Source organism: Eutrema salsugineum, unplaced genomic scaffold (genome assembly GCF_000478725.1).
Source record: "Eutrema salsugineum unplaced genomic scaffold, Eutsalg1_0 scaffold_18, whole genome shotgun sequence".
Lineage (NCBI taxonomy): Eukaryota > Viridiplantae > Streptophyta > Magnoliopsida > Brassicales > Brassicaceae > Eutrema > Eutrema salsugineum.
The window spans coordinates 3,280,018-3,298,625 of NW_006256846.1; the positions used below are offsets into that span (position 1 = coordinate 3,280,018).

An 18,608-nucleotide genomic window follows, 5' to 3' on the forward strand; every position below is an offset into this window, starting at 1 on the left:
AAGAGTATCAGAAACCTCATGAAGCTTTACTAGACAGATCTTAACTGGTAACTAGATTGTCGAAATTTGTGGAGCAAGAAGCAACTACTAAGCGTTTATAGAGCTATGTTTTTGAAAGATTTACAAAAATCTAAGTCTGGGGGATTTAGGAGAGAACCTGAGGAAGAAGACCAGGAATCTATGGCAAGAAGAAACTGACTAAAAACTGTGGATACCAACAGCTTCACTCTCTCTTGGGGTTTTGCATAATATCTTGCATCCTCCAGATCTTCAGGTAACCCATAAACACTTTAAGCCTTACCCCTAGAATAACCCTTTTAGACACCTAGCCTAGTTTGCCTTGCCTAGAATTTCTTTGATGAGAACCACCGAGATTTTTAATAAATGTTAAGAGCTAGTTGACTGGAAGTTAGATCTTAGTGCATAGATTTCCGCATGACGGATTAACGGACTAGTTATGCCTGTATTACTAGTGAGAATTTTCTAGGCTATTCCCGATTGATGCATACTGATTGATATTGGGCTAGAAGTTTGGTCTCTGAGATTTTATTTAGTTCCTGCGTTTTCAAACCTCTCGCCGAGATTTAGCCTTTGTTTTGTTTGAGGACAAACAAAAGACTAAGTCTGAGGGAGTTGATAACACCGGATTTTGACCATTTTTATTGATCACTTTAATGTCTTTTACAGGTGTTTTTACTCCTTTTCAAAGGTTTTCAAAGGATTTCTATGTTTTCGGATTTTAAAAGAGTTTTCAGGTAATTTGGGATAAAGAGGCATCAATTGGAACAAAAAGACTCTTTTGGATAAATGCAGACCGTCAGAACTCTGATGGAGAGATAAATGCAGACCGTCAGAACCCTCACCGTCTGATCACCCTCAAAATTGGACAACTTATAGAAGAATCAACCAGCTTTCAAATGCACTTGGTTTGGAGACATTCCAACGGTTGGATCTCAAGATATTCCATTAGCCCCGGAGCCACTCGAAGACGGCCAGCAAGTCACGCGACCACGGTCACAAGCCTCCCGACCGCGGCCAGCCACCTATTTCCCGCGGTCACGACATTCCCGACCGCGGCCGGCCAACTACGAACTAAAACCCATATTTTTGAAGCCCAAAGTCATTTTCAGCCTCAATTCCGGAACCCTAGAGATCATGGAGTATTGAAGACTATAAATACTTGTCATTTAGGTCGTTTTTAGACACCACCCTTCATACTTTACAGAAACCCTTTTCTTTTAGCCGTTTTTATGCGATTTTTGTAGAAGATTGTTCAAGTCCGAGTTCTTCAATAGAGAAGCTTTCTTCATCTCTTTTCTTTACTGTTTTTGATTACTTTTATTAAAACCAATGATGATGTCGACCACAGCCATGTCTGAGTAGATCCTGAGTTGGGCTTAGGGTTCCCGAAAGGGGCTCTCATAATCGATTAAGACATCTAGGTTTATAGATCTAGGATTTCAACTTTGTTCTCTGTTTATTCTTGTTCTTATTGCATGTATGCTTGATTGATCACCTACTATCTGATCTAGATAGTTAGTGTTGCGAAAGTTTTCATTAAGTATCAGCCCTAGAATGAAACAGGTGATTTTTCCGTAGGAGTGGAAACCTACCTGCGGCGAGATCGTGAGTATTGATGAGTCTTGTGCGGCTCTTGCGTTCTCTCCCTTCCAGGGCCAGAGTGGAAACCTACTGGTCAGGGTTGCGAGAAACAGTTGGTTATGATCGCGACAGTGACGTAGTCATACCGCTGTACTCTAGCTCTAGAACCCTATATATTGATATCCGTCAATGCCAATCTATCTACCCTAGTGTTAAAACCGATTATGATCCCTGTTGAGTTCCCAAAAGCTCAGCGTTTTTAGCCATAGTTTACAAACCAATCGATTTTTACTTGCTTATTCCGATCCGCACTTCAATTGTTTTAGTTCGATATTTTTCTTGCTCTACTTGCTTTCTATTCGATTTTTCTACTTCTTTTCTAGGATTGATTTATTTGCTTTCTTTTGTTTTAGTTTAATCCGTGAAAAACAACCAACCTTTAAAACCAATCTAATCTAGACATAAAGTTAAAAACCGTAGAAGAATACCAGGCACACAAATCTCTGTGGATTCGATCCCTAAATACTACAACTGATTAGCTGTGCACTTGCGACTTTTATTTGTTTTTGTTAAGGGTAAAACTTGTTCCCTCACGCAGTGGACACACATCATCCCTCTCTATAATTTCCTGCAACTTTCAATACTCTGTGATGATTGTTTACAATATGTTCGAGTAGTTACCCAGTTGGGTTTAGAGGGATTGTTCAAAGGGAATTCCGTGTGTCTTGGCTTATGAATCGATAGATTTAGGATTATTAATCTTCTAGATGTTCTTCGTTTGCCTTTGATTTTACTGCGTGATTCTTTGCTGGCCACTTAGAAGCCGATCTGATATGATATGTTGCGAAAGTTTTCATTGATTGTCTGAACTAGGGTGAAACGAGCAATTCTTCTATAGGAGTGGAAACCTACCTGTAGTTGAGTTGTAAATGTTGATGAGTCTTGTTCTGCTATTGCATCTTCTCCCTTCAAGGATCAGAGTGGAAACCTACTGATCAGGGTTGCGAGAGATAGTTGTTTAGTGCTGCGAAAGTAGGCTATTCATACTTTCGTGCCTCGAGCTAGAACATATGTAGTTGATTACCTTTATCACTTGTTTAAAATCGACATAGCTTAGTGCATGAACCTCTGCGAATTACCCTTAATGCCCAACATTTGTCTTTAATTGCTTACAACCTTCGATTTAGTTTGCTTTTCATTCGCTTATTACTTGCTTCCATTCGCCTTTCTTTAATCGCTTTTTACTTGGTTTACTTGCTTTCGTTCTTAATTGCTTTTGCTTGCTTTGCTTTCTAGTTTAGATTTAGTGACAACCAAAACCCAAAACCAAAACCAAAACCAAAACCCTCTTTAGTTCTAGTCTGATTTAAGCATCGCCGTGAATTCGTACTGAAAAAACTAAGTCTCTGTGGATCGATACCATAAGTACTACAGCGCACATCTGTGCACTTGCAGACATTTAGGGGTTATAAATTTAAAGCCTGAAGCTTAGTAAAACGAAAACAACAAACCCCGTTTTTGCTCGCATCAAGTTTGGCGCCGTTGCCGGGGACTTAGATTTGTTTCGTTGCGAATCCCAGCTTAAATCCATTAGAACACTTGTTTACTTTTACTTTTTCTTTTGAATTTTTCATGTTTCTCTGCAATGAGAGACCAGGAACATGTTCCCGGGACTCTTGGTAATCCACCATATCGTGTGGATGGTGATCCAAGCGATGATGAGTTTGAAGAACCGATCTATGATGACGATGAGCTAGTCGGATCGGTAAAACATGAAGATGATGAAGAACTGATTGGAAGTTTTGATTCACTCGAGAAATTCTTGGGAGATCAAAGAGCTATTCAACCAGCCTTACCAAAGGATGGCAAAACTGAAATTAAGGTACCCTATATCCATTTAGTTCAACAAAATCAATTCTATGGTTATTCATTCGAAAACCCGATAGACCATATCGAGACGTTCAAAGAATTATGTGCAACCATTATAGCAAATGGGGATTACCATAAGTGTAGTCTTTTTCCATTCTATTTGAGAAACAATGCCAGCAAATGGCTAAAATCTTTAGAACCTGCTTCACTAAAAACGTGGGCAGCGTGTAGGACAGCTTTCCTAAATCGTTTTTATACTAGAAATCGTTCCAATCTCTTAAGGAACAAGATAAGAAATTTTAAACAAAAAGAAGATGAAGATCTTTTAGATACTTGGGAAAGATTTAGGGAATACCAAAGAGATATTGTCCACACCATGGATATACCGACGAATACCTGCTGGGTATCTTCTATTAAGGTATTACTCCAGAGTTACGACACTCTTTCGACATAGCAAGTAATGGAGCCTTCTCAACTAGATCTGTAGAGGATGCTTGTGTTTTCATCAAAAATTTCGCAAACAGCATCCGAAATCAAGCAACCTTTGGTAATTCTGCACTTCCTGAGAAGAAAGAAGAAATTTCAGAAGTTATGAAGTGTCTCCATCACATAATGAGTCAACTTGGATTGTAACAACCAAACAAGGCACACAATACGTGTAACTTTGATGGTTTGGACAACCCAATGGATTCTTATGATCAAGAGACGGTTAACACTGCAGAAGTCTATCAAATCCAAGATTTCTCATTCGTATCATTGTGGGTTCATTCATTCGGACCGCGCCCAAGCAAGCTTTCACCGCGGTCATGATGATTCTGACCGCGCCCAACACCTGTTTCACCTTGGTCGCGAGCCTTCTGACCGCGGGAAACCGTCTTCCGAACTTGTCTTGAAACCACTTTCCAAACCAATCTTGGGTATTCAATATAATCCTGTTCCATATCCTAGTTTTCCCTCTTCTGAAGCTGAAAACCTAAACAAAAAGATTCTAGAGATTGGAAAATCTAGGTCTCAAGAAATCATTGGCCTTAGATCTGAACTGAAAACGATGCAGGAACATTTCAATGAAAAATTTTCCACCCTCCTTAGCCTGATGATCAAAACTAATTCTAAAAACTTAGGAAATTCTGAAAAGGAGCCAAGTGAAAATTCTTTCGAAAACTCAAGTGAAGCAGATCCGTCCGATCATGTGAAAGCTATCACACTTAGGAGTATATTAGCTTACAAAGAGCCTGGATTTCCTAAAGATCCCAAAGATGAGGAAAAGGGTAAGGAAAAGGAAAAAGAAATTTCGAGTGAATGCGCGCGTATGCTTGATAAGTCTGAAACTTATAGGAAACCTCCAAACTATCTAGATCGTAAGGACCAAACAAACATTCCTACACCTCCTAAAGACACTGCTGCAGCAATTAATGATCCTTGGAGCGAGCTTAAAGCCCCTAAAGTCGAGCTTAAACCTTTTCCCGTCGGACTTAAGTACGCTTTCCTTGGACCAAATTCTACTTATCCTGTCATTATAAACTCTGGTTTGACGGAAGAAGAAACCACAATGTTGTTGTCTGAACTGAGAAAGCATAGAAAAGCGTTAGGATATTCACTTGATGACATACCTGGAATCTCTCCAAATCTTTGTATGGACAAGATTAATCTAGAGGATAATGCTAAAAACTCAATCGAAAGTCAAAGGAGACTGAACCCTAATCTCATGGATGTTGTCAAGAAGGAGATTATGAAGCTTTTAGAAGCTAGAATAATATTTCCTATCTCAGATAGCACTTGGGTTAGCCCAGTTCATTTTGTCCCTAAGAAAGGAGGAGTCATTGTCGTTAAGAACGATAAAGATGAAATGATCGCTACAAGAACAGTAACTGGACATCGTATGTGCATCGATTACCGGAAACTGAACGTAGCAACTAGGAAAGATCATTTTCCACTTCCCTTTATAGATCGAATGATAGAAAGGTTAGCTAATCACCCCTACCATTGCTTCCTTGATGGATACTCCGTATTTTTCCAAATTCCTATTCGCCCAGAGGATCAAGAAAAAACAACATTCACTTGTCCATATGGCAAGTTCGCTTACCGACGTATGCCTTTTGGATTGTGTAATGCACCTGCTACCTTCCAGCGGTGCATGTCAATATTCACAGACTTTATTGAAGATTTCATGGAAGTATTCATGGATGATTTCTCCGTGTATGGATCTTCTTTTGAAAAATGCTTAGCCAATCTTGGTAAAGTTCTGCAAAGATGTGAAGATAAACACTTAGTATTAAATTGGGAAAATGTCACTTCATGGTACGAGACGGAATCGTGCTTGGGCACGGAATTTCGGGAAAAAGAATTGAAGTTGACAAAGCAAAAATCGAAGTCATGACCAGCCTACAACCCCCTACAAACGTAAAAGGCATCTGTAGTTTCTTAGGACACGCAGGATTCTATAGGTGCTTCATAAAAGATTTTTTTCAAATAGCTGCACCTCTTACGCGTTTGCTTTGCAAGGAAACAAACTTCGAGTACGATGATGAATGCTTAACCGCGTTTCATAAGATCAAAGAAGCCCTTGTCTCCGCTCCTGTCGTGCAAGCACTTGATTGGGAACTCCCATTCCAAATCATGTGCGATGCAAGTGATTATGCAGTTGGAGCAGTGCTTGACCAACGAAAATATAAGAAACTGCATGTAATCTACTATGCAAGCAGAACTCTAGACAAAGCTCAATGCAATTATGCTACAACAGAGAAAGAACTTCTAGCTGTCGTATTTGCATTTGAGAAATTCCTTTCTTATCTCGTAGGATCTAAGGTTATAGTTCATACTGATCATGCTGCAATCAAATATTTAATCTCTAAGAAAGATGCTAAACCTCGGTTGATAAGATGAATCCTCCTACTGCAAGAATTCGACATCAAAATTCGAGATCGGAAAGGTGCAGATAATGGAGTTGCAGACCCTCTTTCACGAATGCGAGTTGAAGAAAGATTGCCTTTAAATGATAGTTTTCCAGAGGAAAACATCTATGCAATAGATACAACCCCCACCAATGCCAATGCCCCACCACCACGGCAACTCATGCGAAGATCAGATGCTTTCAACACCCCATGGTTTAGGCACATAGCTAATTACCTAGCAGCTGATGTAGAACCACCACAATTCATTGGTTATAGGAAGAAAAAGTTTCTGAAGGACGTAAGACATTATTTTTGGGACGATCCTTATCTCTACAAGAGATGTGCTGATGGTTTATTCCGAAGATGCGTGGCTGAAGAAGAGATGGAAAGAATTTTATTCGGAAGCCATAGCTCGTCTTACGCAGGACATTTTGCAACCTTCAAAACCGCTTCAAAGATCTTGCAAGCAGGTTTCTGGTGGCCTACTTTGTTCAAAGATACTCAAGCTTATATATCGCGATGCGATAAATGCCAAATGATGGGCAACATAAACAAAAGGAATGAGAAGCCTCAAAACTTTATTCTCAAAGTCAAAATTTTTGATGTCTGGGGAATAGATTTTATGGGACCATTTCCCACTTCTTTTGGAAACCAATACATCTTAGTAGCAGTACACTACGTCTCTAAGTGGGTTGAAGCAGTTGCTAGTCCCACCAATGATGCAAAAGTCATCATGAAGCTGTTTAAATCTGTTATATTCCCGCGTTTTGGAGTTTCTAGAATTGTGATAAGCGACGGAGGATCGCATTTCATCAACAGAGTTTTCGAGAATCTTCTTAGAAAAAATGGAGTTACACATAAAGTTACTTCTCCATACCATCCCCAAACTAGCGGTCAAGTAGAGATCTCAAACAGAGAAATCAAGTCGATTTTGCAGAAAACTACTGCAGTTCATCGCAAGGATTGGTCTACCAAGCTTGTCGAAGCATTATGGGCATATCGAACAGCATTCAAGACACCATTAAGAACAACACCATTCAATCTAGTTTACGAAAAAGCATGTCACCTTCCAGTAGAACTCGAGTATAAAGCGCAATGGGCTATCAAGGAGATGAACATGAACTTGAAAATAGCTGGAGAAAGAAGACTACTTCAACTTCACGAGTTAGAGGAAATCCGACACAATGCTTACGAAAACTCAAAGATCTACAAGGAGAATACTAAAGCATATCTATTGGTCAAGAAAGGTTCTATGCTTTAGGGCTTGAATCGGTGTTAGCCTTTAATAAGGAGAGAAGGCTCAAGGGATCACGTGTGATGTTTAAGGAAGAAGAGAGTTGGTGTCCGTACAATGGTCCCCCCTTGGCGCGTCGTTTACACTTGGTCTTGTGACCGTTGGAGCTGTCACTATCTCTCGGGATCCATGCTCAAGACTCACATGTTTCCTTATGTCTCTAACCACTTTCTTTTGTATTGTAGCTTAGCTAAACCTAGTTTCTATTCTGTCTCCTCTATATATGTGTCAAAGACGAGAATGAATAAATACACTACTTTGGGAACTCTTTCTCTCATCTCTTTTGCACACTCTCTCAAATCTCTTTATTCCGCTTAGTCTCTAAATATTCTAACATGGTATCAGAGCAATTGGTTCCGATTTCCTGAGTTTCTTTTCTCTATTCTTTAAACCTTATTCTCTAAATCTCTCATTCTCTAGTTCGCTCATCTCTTATTCTCTTGTTTCTCAAAACCCCTCAAGAACAAAATGAGTTCAAACGATGCAAACACCGAGATCTCAAAACCGGTGGTGATTCCTGTTATCCTCAAAGGAGGAAACTACTTGTTGTGGTCTAGAACCACAAAGACGGCGTTGTGTGGACGAGGGCTTTGGAATCACGTCTTAGAAGAACAGATTCCCGAAGAAGACGCCACCAAAGACGGAAAGAAGGATGAAGAAGCCAAAGCTGTGGAAGCAAAATGGTTCCAAGAAGACCAGACCGTGCTTGGCATCATTCAAAACTCCCTTGAGCCGACGATTCTTGAAGCTTACTCCTACTGTGAGACAGCAAAATCTCTGTGGGAAACTCTCAAGAATGTGTTCGGTAATGATACAAACCTGAGCAGAGTCTTTGAAGTCAAGAAGGCGATTAATGACCTGAGCCAGGAAGACATGGAGTTCAAAGCTCACTTTGGGAAGTTCAGATCTTTGTGGGCTGAGCTAGAGATGCTGAGGCCGAGCACTTTGGATCCTAAAGTTCTCAATGAAAGGCGAGAGCAAGACAAAGTCTTTGGACTTCTTCTCACGCTAAACCCCATCTTCAACGACCTCATCAAGCACATTTTGAGAGAGGATAAGCTCCCAAGCCTTGAAGACGTTTGTGCAAGTATCCAAAAGGAGCAAGGTTCTATTGGTCTCTTCAAGAAGCAAGAGCTCATCTCGGCCAACAAAGGTGTCTTTAAACCCGATGACAGGAAGCCATGGATCTGTGACCATTGCAAGAAGAAGGGTCACATCAAAGATAAATGTTGGATTCTTCATCCCCACCTGAAGCCGAGCAAGTTCAAGGATGCAAGAGCTAGCTTTGCTCAAGAAGGAGCCGGTGCATTGACACAAGGTGGAGATGGTGCCATGAATGTCTCGACTGAGTTTGTGAGAAAGACCGACCTTGAGGCTCTTATCAAAGCCTTAGCCGCAAAACAGTCTGGTATCACCTTCTTCTCTAATAAACCTAAAACCACTTTAGTTGTCGATTCAGGTGCATCTCATCATATGATTAGTAACCCTGAACTGTTAAACAACATAAAACCGGCTTTAGGAAATGTTGTGATAGCTAATGGTGATGGAATTCCCATAGAAGGAACTGGTAACCTAAAGTTATTTGATAAAGATAGTAAAGCATTGTTTGTGCCTAAGTTCACTTCTAACTTATTATCGGTTAGTAGAGCTACCAAGGACTTAGACTGTTATGCGATATTTGGTCCTAATGATGTTCACTTTCAGGATATTAAGAATGGGAAGGTACTTGGAAAAGGGGGAACCAAAGATGATCTATATGTTCTCGAGGATTCTTCACCAAGCGACTCAAATGCTTTCTCTTTTAATTCATGTTTTTCTGCAAGTTTGAACTCTATTTGGCATGCTAGATTAGGTCACCCTCACTCGCGTGCTCTTGAATTAATGTTACCTGATGTTGCTTTTGATCACACAAGTTGTGAATCTTGTATTCTTGGTAAACATTGTCGAGTTATTTTCCCTAAATCATCTACTATTTATGAACATTGCTTTGACTTGGTTCATTCTGATGTGTGGACTTCACCTTGCATGTCTAGGGATAGTAATAAATACTTTGTGACCTTCATTGATGAAAAATCAAAATATACCTGGATAACTTTACTTCCCTCTAAAGACTGTGTATTTGAAGCATTCACAAACTTTCAAAATTATGTGACTAATCATTTTAATGCCAAGATTAAGATTCTTAGATCAGATAATGGCGGTGAGTATACAAGTCAAAGATTCAAAGAACATCTAGCAAAGCATGGCATCTTACACCAAACCAGTTGCCCTTACACTCCACAACAAAATGGAGTTGCTGAGAGGAAGAATAGACATTTAATGGAGGTGGCCAGGTCGATGATGTTCCATACAAATGTGCCTAAACGTTTTTGGGGAGATGCTGTCTTAGCCGCATGCTATCTCATTAACCGGACCCCAACAAAAGTCTTACAAGACTCATCACCATTTGAGGTACTTAACAAAACTAAACCCTCATTAGATCACTTACGTGTTTTTGGGTGTGTTTGTTTTGTGTTTGTTCCAGGTGAACAGAGAAACAAACTTGAGGCCAAAAGCATAAAGTGTATATTCCTTGGGTATTCAACAACTCAGAAGGGGTACAAGTGCTATGATCCTGTTAATAGCCGCACTTATGTGTCCAGGGAGGTCAAATTTCTTGAGAACCAGGGATAGTATGACAAGAAGAATTGGGAGAGTCTCAAAGACCTGTCAAGCTCCCCATCAGATCTCGCTACCAGTCTGCGGTTCTTGCTGGATCACCTTGGGAACCCAGTCCTGCCCAAGCAAGTGCATAAGCCGGTTCCTACAAGTACTCAAGAAGAAGCTGAGCCGGTACCATTGAGTTCAGAAGTAAATCAAGAAGAGGAGCAGAGTCAAGAGCCAACTCCAGATGACTTAGAAGTGGAGGCAGAGGAATCAGTCCCACAAGAACAAGGAGAAGCGGTTGTAGAGGAACCTGTTCAGCCATTAAGAAGAAGTACTAGGCTCATCAAGGATCCATCTAATTGTATTGTAGAGGAACCTGTTCAGCCATTAAGAAGAAGTACTAGGCTCAGCAAGAACACCAGAGTCTACTACAATAGTCAAGCTGTAGCTCATCCAATTCAGGCTGTTTGTTCTCTTGCCTTGTTGCCCTCTGATCATCAAGCGTTCATGGGAAAAATTGAGGAACACGAAATTCCTCAAAGCTATGAAGAAGCTAAAGACAAGAAGGAGTGGATTGAAGCTATAGGTGACGAGAGAGGAGCTATGGAGCGCAACCATACTTGGGATGAAGCCGAGTTACCACCAGGGAAGCGAGCTGTGAGCTCAAAGTGGGTTTTCACTATCAAGTATAAGAGTAACGGTGAAATTGAGAGATACAAGGCTCGGTTGGTTGCAAGAGGGTTCACTCAGACCTTTGGAGAAGATTATACAGACACGTTTGCTCCGGTTGCCAAGCTCCATACTGTAAGAGTAGTCCTCTCACTCGCTACTAATCTCTCGTGGGATATGTGGCAAATGGATGTGAAAAATGCATTCCTTCAAGGGGAACTTCAGGAAGAAGTGTATATGACCCCTCCTCCAGGCTTAGAGGATATTGTTGCACCCGGTAACGTTTTGAGATTGAGGAAAGCTATATATGGATTGAAACAATCTCCAAGAGCCTGGTATAACAAGCTTAGTACCACTCTGATGGAAAAGGGGTTCAAGAAGTCTCACTCGGATCATACTTTGTTTACCCTCCAAAGTTCTCAAGGTCTGGTGGTTGTTCTTGTTTATGTAGACGATCTTATCATTTCTGGAGATGACAAGGAGGGAATTCAGTCTACAAAAGCCTTTCTTAACTCGGAATTCGACATTAAAGACCTCGGCGAGCTCAAGTATTTCCTTGGCATTGAGGTGTGTAGGTCTCCTGAGGGTCTCTTTCTGTCTCAGAGGAAATACACAGTTGATCTTCTCAAAGAGACAGGAAAACTTGGAGCTAAACCAGCCAAAACGCCGCTTGAAGAGGGCTACAAAGTCAATCGAAAGGGGGAGAAATCAGATGAAGCCTTCAAGGATGTATTTAGGTATCGACGACTTGTTGGCAAACTGATCTATCTCACTCTCACAAGGCCAGATCTCTGCTTCGCCGTGAATCAAGTAAGCCAACATATGCAAGCTCCGACAGTGTATCATTGGGGTATGGTGGAAAGAATTCTCAGATACCTCAAAGGGAGTCCAGGACAAGGCATTTGGATGGGAAAGAACAATAATACAGAGATTGTGGGATATTGCGACTCAGATTGGGCTGGTGATCGTGTTGATAGAAAGTCAACAAGTGGGTATTGTACTTTCATTGGTGGAAATCTTGTAACCTGGAAGACTAAGAAGCAAAAGGTGGTCTCATGCTCAACCGCAGAAGCTGAATATAGGGCAATGAGGAAGCTTACAAGTGAATTAACCTGGCTTAAGGCGCTCCTTAAAGACCTTGGCATTGAGCAAGAAGGTCCGATTACAATGCATTGTGATAACCAAGCTGCTATACACATTGCAACAAACTCGGTGTTTCATGAGAGAACAAAGTCTATTGAAATAGATTGCCACAAGGTCCGTGAGAAGATTGAGGAAGGTGTGGTGTTACCGTGTTACACAAGAAGTGAAGACCAGTTGGCTGATATTTTCACTAAGGCCGCAAGTCTTAAAGTTTGCAACAATCTCTTTAGCAAGCTAGGACTTGTGGACCTTAGTCGCCCTTGATCATAGTCCTTGATCCATGGACATCACACTCTTTTTCCCTTAACAAGGTTTTGTCCCATGAGGTTTTCCTTGTTAAGGTTTTTAATGAGGTGATGCTCATGGGTCTTCAAGCTTAGCAATCTAAACAACTTCGATGGCTAAGCTTGAGGGGGAGTATTGGTCAAGAAAGGTTCTATGCTTTAGGGCTTGAATCGGTGTTAGCCTTTAATAAGGAGAGAAGGCTCAAGGGATCACGTGTGATGTTTAAGGAAGAAGAGAGTTGGTGTCCGTACAATGGTCCCCCCTTGGCGCGTCGTTTACACTTGGTCTTGTGACCGTTGGAGCTGTCACTATCTCTCGGGATCCATGCTCAAGACTCACATGTTTCCTTATGTCTCTAACCACTTTCTTTTGTATTGTAGCTTAGCTAAACCTAGTTTCTATTCTGTCTCCTCTATATATGTGTCAAAGACGAGAATGAATAAATACACTACTTTGGGAACTCTTTCTCTCATCTCTTTTGCACACTCTCTCAAATCTCTTTATTCCGCTTAGTCTCTAAATATTCTAACAATATCATGATAAGAATATTATTCATAGAACTTTTGCTCCTAACGATAAGGTTCTTCTTTTCAATTCTCGTCTTAAGCTTTTTCCAGGAAATTTACGATCAAGATGGTCCGGACCCTTCACGATAAAGGAAGTCAAGCCATACGGAGCCATTGTCCTGTGGGACAAAACCGGAAACTCATTTACAGTGAATGGACAGCGTGTAAAGCCATATCTGGCTGAAGAAAGAGAAGACGAAAGAGAAGTGATTTTTTTGATTGATCCATCATCGGCCAATGACGAGATCAAGGAGTGTCACGACCCGGGTTAAGTCTAATCGAGCAACAATATCAAGCTAATGACTTGAAACAAGCGCTTAGTGGGAGGCAACCCACTTGGTATTTTATCTATTTCCCTTTGACCTTTATTTTATATTTCCATTGCTTTGTTTCTTTTTTATTTAATTTCAGGTTTTCAATAAGGAAGAATAAATACAAAAGACGAGCAGAACTCTCCAGCACGATAAGTACTCTTAAACATTTCAAAATTCCAACTTTCTTTACCATTCTTTCCAAGATTTTATCACACTGAGGACAGTGTGAAATAAGTCTGGAGGAGGATGTTCATCCGTTACTAATGAAATTTGATTTGTTTTGAGTTTGTTTTGGACACATCAACATTTTCATAAAATTTTTCAAAAATCTTTCAAACCAGGAACACAATAAACAATACTATGATGATTTAGACCTGTGTGCTTCTACGTTATTTCCTCATTTTTTGCTCTTTTGTGATTTAGGCCTAGACTAGGCGGTAGCTAGAATACTTGCATTACGAAATCCCACCAGAGGACTTCTATTCATGGAGATTCTTTCTGACAGGATATACTAGCTCATATTATCTGGACTTAATTTTGACTTAATTTTCTCATTAAAGGGTTAGATCAGGGAAACGAATCATACATTCATGACTCCTTATCCTTTTACCACTCTTTGTTGATCCTGAATGCCTAGTTCATCTTTAGCTAGTTCCCCACCGAACCTAATCTCTTTCAAACCACATGCACTTTTGTTTTTCATTGTTCTATATGCAGATGTGTGCAAAAACGTCGGAGAGAAAGAGGATCAACGCGGTTTTCAGTCACTGAAGACGAAGACTTGCGATTTCATTGGAATGATTCAACAAAAGGAGAAAACTCAGTTTGCCTTGGAAAAACTTCAACATCTTGGGATAATTTTGTCCCTTAGACTCTCTCTCTCTATAAAAGGTTATTCCCTTTTTCCAAAAAAAAAGGAGAAAGGAAATCTAAAACCTTAGAGAGTCTAGGAGGATCGAATTTTATACTTGAGGCAAACTTGATTTGAATTATATGGAGTTTTGCAGATTATCTTTATGATTCCCAGAAAAGATATAAGTCTGGGGGAACAGCTGTTTACAACAAAGGAGGAAGATTATGCAACAACATTCGGCAAAGGGGAAGTGACTGAAAATTAGCGATCACCGACAGGTCCTTCTCTCTCTTGCGGTTTTGCATAATATCTTGCATCCTCCAGATTCTTCAGGTAACTTGAAACACTTAAGCTCCACCACTTAAATAGACTTTAATACCCTGAATAATGTCTTTGATGAGAATTCACCATTACACTTAATGAATGTAGAGAGCTAGTTGACTGGAAGTTAGATCTAAGTGTGTAGATTTTCGTATGACGGATTAACGGACTAGTTTGCTTGTATTTTGGTGAGAATTTTCTAGACTAAATCCAAATAGACGTTTCACGATAGGTTATGGTTTACAAGGACGGTCACTGAGATATTGTTTAGTTCCTGCGATTTTCAAAATTTCTTTCCTGACTTAAGTTTGTTTGAGGACAAACAAAAAGGTAAGTCTCGGGGAGTTGATAACACCGTATTTTGACCACTTTTATGGATCATAATTATGTCTTATGCAGGTGTTTTAACTCTGTTTTCAATGGTTTTTAAATTGTTTTCAATGTTTTAGTGTTTCAAAAGACTTTACAGGAAACTTGGGCAAAAGATATGCAATTTGGAACAAATGAGCAATTTTGGATAAATGCAGACCGCCAGAAGTATGATAAGCGATGAAGACCTTCTCACCGTCTGATCACCCCCAAAATTTGAGACAACATAGAGGATCCAAACATATTTCTAATGCACTTGGTTTGAAGACAATCCAACGGTTAGATATTCAGATACTCCCGATGCAAGAATGAAAGAAAATGCAGTTTCGAAAGAGAGCCATGAGCCGGGACCACGACCAACACCTATTTTCCTGCGGGTAGGAGCACCGACGACTTAATTAAAGCTCAGATCAATTCATTTCGTTATTTTTGAAGCCCTAAGTGTCCAAGACCACTCCAGAAGCTATAAATACCCTCTTTAGGTAATTCTAAAGGAGGGAGACCAATAGAGACCGAAATATAGACAAACCTAGAGAGAGAGAGGGATTTCGTGTGGAACCCTAGAGAGGAGGCCGCCTCATCAGAAGAAGGAGCCACTGCTGGAGAAAGTCATCACGCCTCCGTCTGCTTCTTCGTTCTTCGTTTTTCTTCCCTCATTTCTTTATTTTCCTGCAACTTTCAATACTCTGTGATGATTGTTTACAATATGTTCGAGTAGTTACCCAGTTGGGTTTAAAGGGATTTTTCAAAGGTTTTCGTGTGTCTTTGCTTATGAATCGATAGATTTAGGATTATTAATCTTCTAGATGTTCTTCGTTTTCCTTTTATTTTACTGCGTGATTCTTTGCTGGCCACTTAGAAGCCGATCTGATATGATATGTTGCGAAAGTTTTCATTGATTGTCTGAACTAGGGTGAAACGAGCAATTCTTCTATAGGAGTGGAAACCTACCTGTAGTTGAGTTGTGAATGTTGATGAGTCTTGTTCTGCTATTGCATCTTATCCCTTCAAGGATCAGAGTGGAAACCTACTGATCAGGGTTGCGAGAGATAGTTGTTTAGTGCTGCGAAAGTAAGCTATTCATACTTCCGTGCCTCGAGTTCTAGAACATACGTAGTTGATTACCTTTATCACTTGTTTAAAATCGACATAGCTTAGTCCATGAACCCCTGCGAATTACCCTTGATGCCCAACGTTTGTCTTTAATTGCTTACAACCTTCGATTTAGTTTGCTTTTCATTCGCTTATTACTTGCTTCCATTTGCCTTTCTTTAATCGCTTTTTACTTGGTTTACTTGCTTTCGTTCTTAATTGCTTTGCTTGCTTTGCTTTCTAGTTTAGATTTAGTGACAACCAAAACCCAAAACCAAAACCATAACCAAAACCCTCTTTAGTTCTAGTCTGATTTAAGCATTGCCGTGAATTCGTACTGAAACAATAAGTCTCTGTGGATCGATACCCTAAGTACTACAGCGCACATCTGTGCATTTGCAGACATTTAGAGGTTATAAATTTAAAACGTGAAACTTAGAAAAACGAAAACAACAAACCCCGCTATTGCTCGCATCAATTATGCAGGTAGATAAGCAATAGTATCAAGGACTATATATAGTAATTTTAGGTACTCTTTTATTCCAAGTTACTTTTAAAGTCTATTGAAACTCTAAAACATAAATCACTTGAAAACCATTGAGAACGGAGCTAAAACACCTGCATAATAACATAAAACAATCCACAATATGGTTAAAATTTGGTGTTAACAACTCCTCTAGACTTAGACTTTGCTTGTCCTCTAACAAAACATAAATCAAAGTTTTGGAAAGAACCTTAAAAATGCAGGGACTTACTGATGAGGACATTCAAGCTGAACCAGAACTAACCGAGCCTTAACTACAAGACACTGAAGTTCCAACCATCCATGAAGGACCAATAACCAGATATATCAAGGGCAAGAATACTTCAACACAAGTACAACTAGAGCATGATTCAAACAGTGTCTCAAGCGGACCAAGAGAAACCAAGAGAATATCATATTCAAGAGGTGACATCTTACGTAGCTCAACATCAACAAACTTGGACCAGATTACTTAGGGATTGTTAGGAGCTAGCAAGCAGCCCACATTCAAAGGATCAAGACTTCTGGCATCTACTACCAAGTTAAGCCCAAGTCTATATGCTCAGCATCTCAAGAATGAATGAAGACACTTAAAAGGGAGCATTCAAACTTGAAACAAAGACATTCTAAGCACACGAATTGCCTGAAGGTAAGAAATGTAAGTCTCTCAAATTATTTCAAGTATTTTGACTACCCACTTATGTTTCCTTCTGTTATTTGTCTGAGATTCCTTATTTCTAGAATTAAGCTTTATTAGTTTGAATTTCCTACTAATATTTAGCTTTTAACTTTCCTATGATGTTGCACTTTAAATTTGAAGTCCTTTCTTTTTTTTGAAATGAATGTTAAAGTTTATTCAAACCGACAAAGCCATTGTTTACATCAAGTGCATCAAATTTTTTGACAATTATAAGATAGCTAGTCTAATTCTACTTTGATATCTACAATACTGATTCGAACCAAGTTATAAGAGCATCCTCGAGGCTCAAATCCTTGGTGCAAACTGAACTTATTTGGCTCCTCACTGTTATGTCAATGTATGTAACTAGCTGACGTTGATATTGAGGAGATTCCCCATGCTGAGGCCCATTTCTCTCCTTCTAAATAAAATAAATAGAGGCTTAGAAAACATATCGGATGAGAAAGCAATCAATATAAAAACCTGTTAGTGCCAAGATAATGGAGAGGATCTCTTCCCAGTCACGTGTAGTTCCGCTGAAGTCAACCTCGAGTGTCAGATTTCCTTGGAGTAAGAACACAGGAATAAGATATCTTTTCTTGATTCAAGTTGAGCCGAGCATAAAACGCAGACTCCTGAGATACCAGGGTTCCAAACTCTCATTCGGTCTCCTGTCATTAATCTGTTTTGTATTGCAAACCATGCGGTGAAAGCAAACTTTAAAGTATGATGTCTGAACCACAGCCTCTTGTGCCAACTCACCTTCGTTTGATCAGTTCTGATCTGAAAGCAAGTCTCTTTCGAGGAGAATTTAGACTTATAGTTTCCATTATTCAGCCTCCAGAGCGATCTATCCTCAGCATTAGACCTCTGTTCCCTCGTTTTCCTTATGCCCTCCTCAATTTGATTCAAAACCTCACTGCAACACCGTCTAACTCAGTGAATATCCAGAACCAAAGAAACAAGCTCATTGACTGAGATTCCCAAGTCAATAATTCCTCTTGCATCCGTTAATTCCATAAGCGGGCCTAATGGAGATCAATTATCATGCCAAAAATAGAGTTTCTTTTTCAATATTAACCTCCATATTGTAGAATATTTTGGCTACATCCGGTAATCTTAGCAACTTACGTCACATCTATGACCCAGTATAGATTGATTGATTACCTCACATCGACCAGAAAGACCCAGATCGGATGAGGTGTGCATCAACCCATTGCAGCCAAAGAGATTTTTTCTTGAGACTAATCTTTAGATCAGTTTTAAGAAACACACAATATTCTATTCCCTGAGAGGTGTTATACCCAATCCCCCTTCATCTTTCGACCTACATATATCATTCCAAGACATTTTTGACTTCTGCGTATTTAATTCAGGGCCTGACCATAAGAAAGCAACACAAAGAGTCTCAACCTCCTCGATACAACTCTGAGGCAGATGAAAATGAGAGAGCCAAAAATTGGTAATACTAGCTAAAACTGAGCCTATGAGT

The 18,608-nt window shown here is 39.9% G+C and overlaps 1 non-coding gene across 1 annotated transcript; it reads right to left on the minus strand.

The window, feature by feature from the left end:
• Positions 1 to 3,744: 3,744 nt before the first annotated feature.
• Positions 3,745 to 3,854, minus strand: LOC112087389. The gene has a single exon (XR_002900071.1). It is a non-coding gene; the product is annotated as a small nucleolar RNA R71 (small nucleolar RNA).
• Positions 3,855 to 18,608: the final 14,754 nt, after the last annotated feature.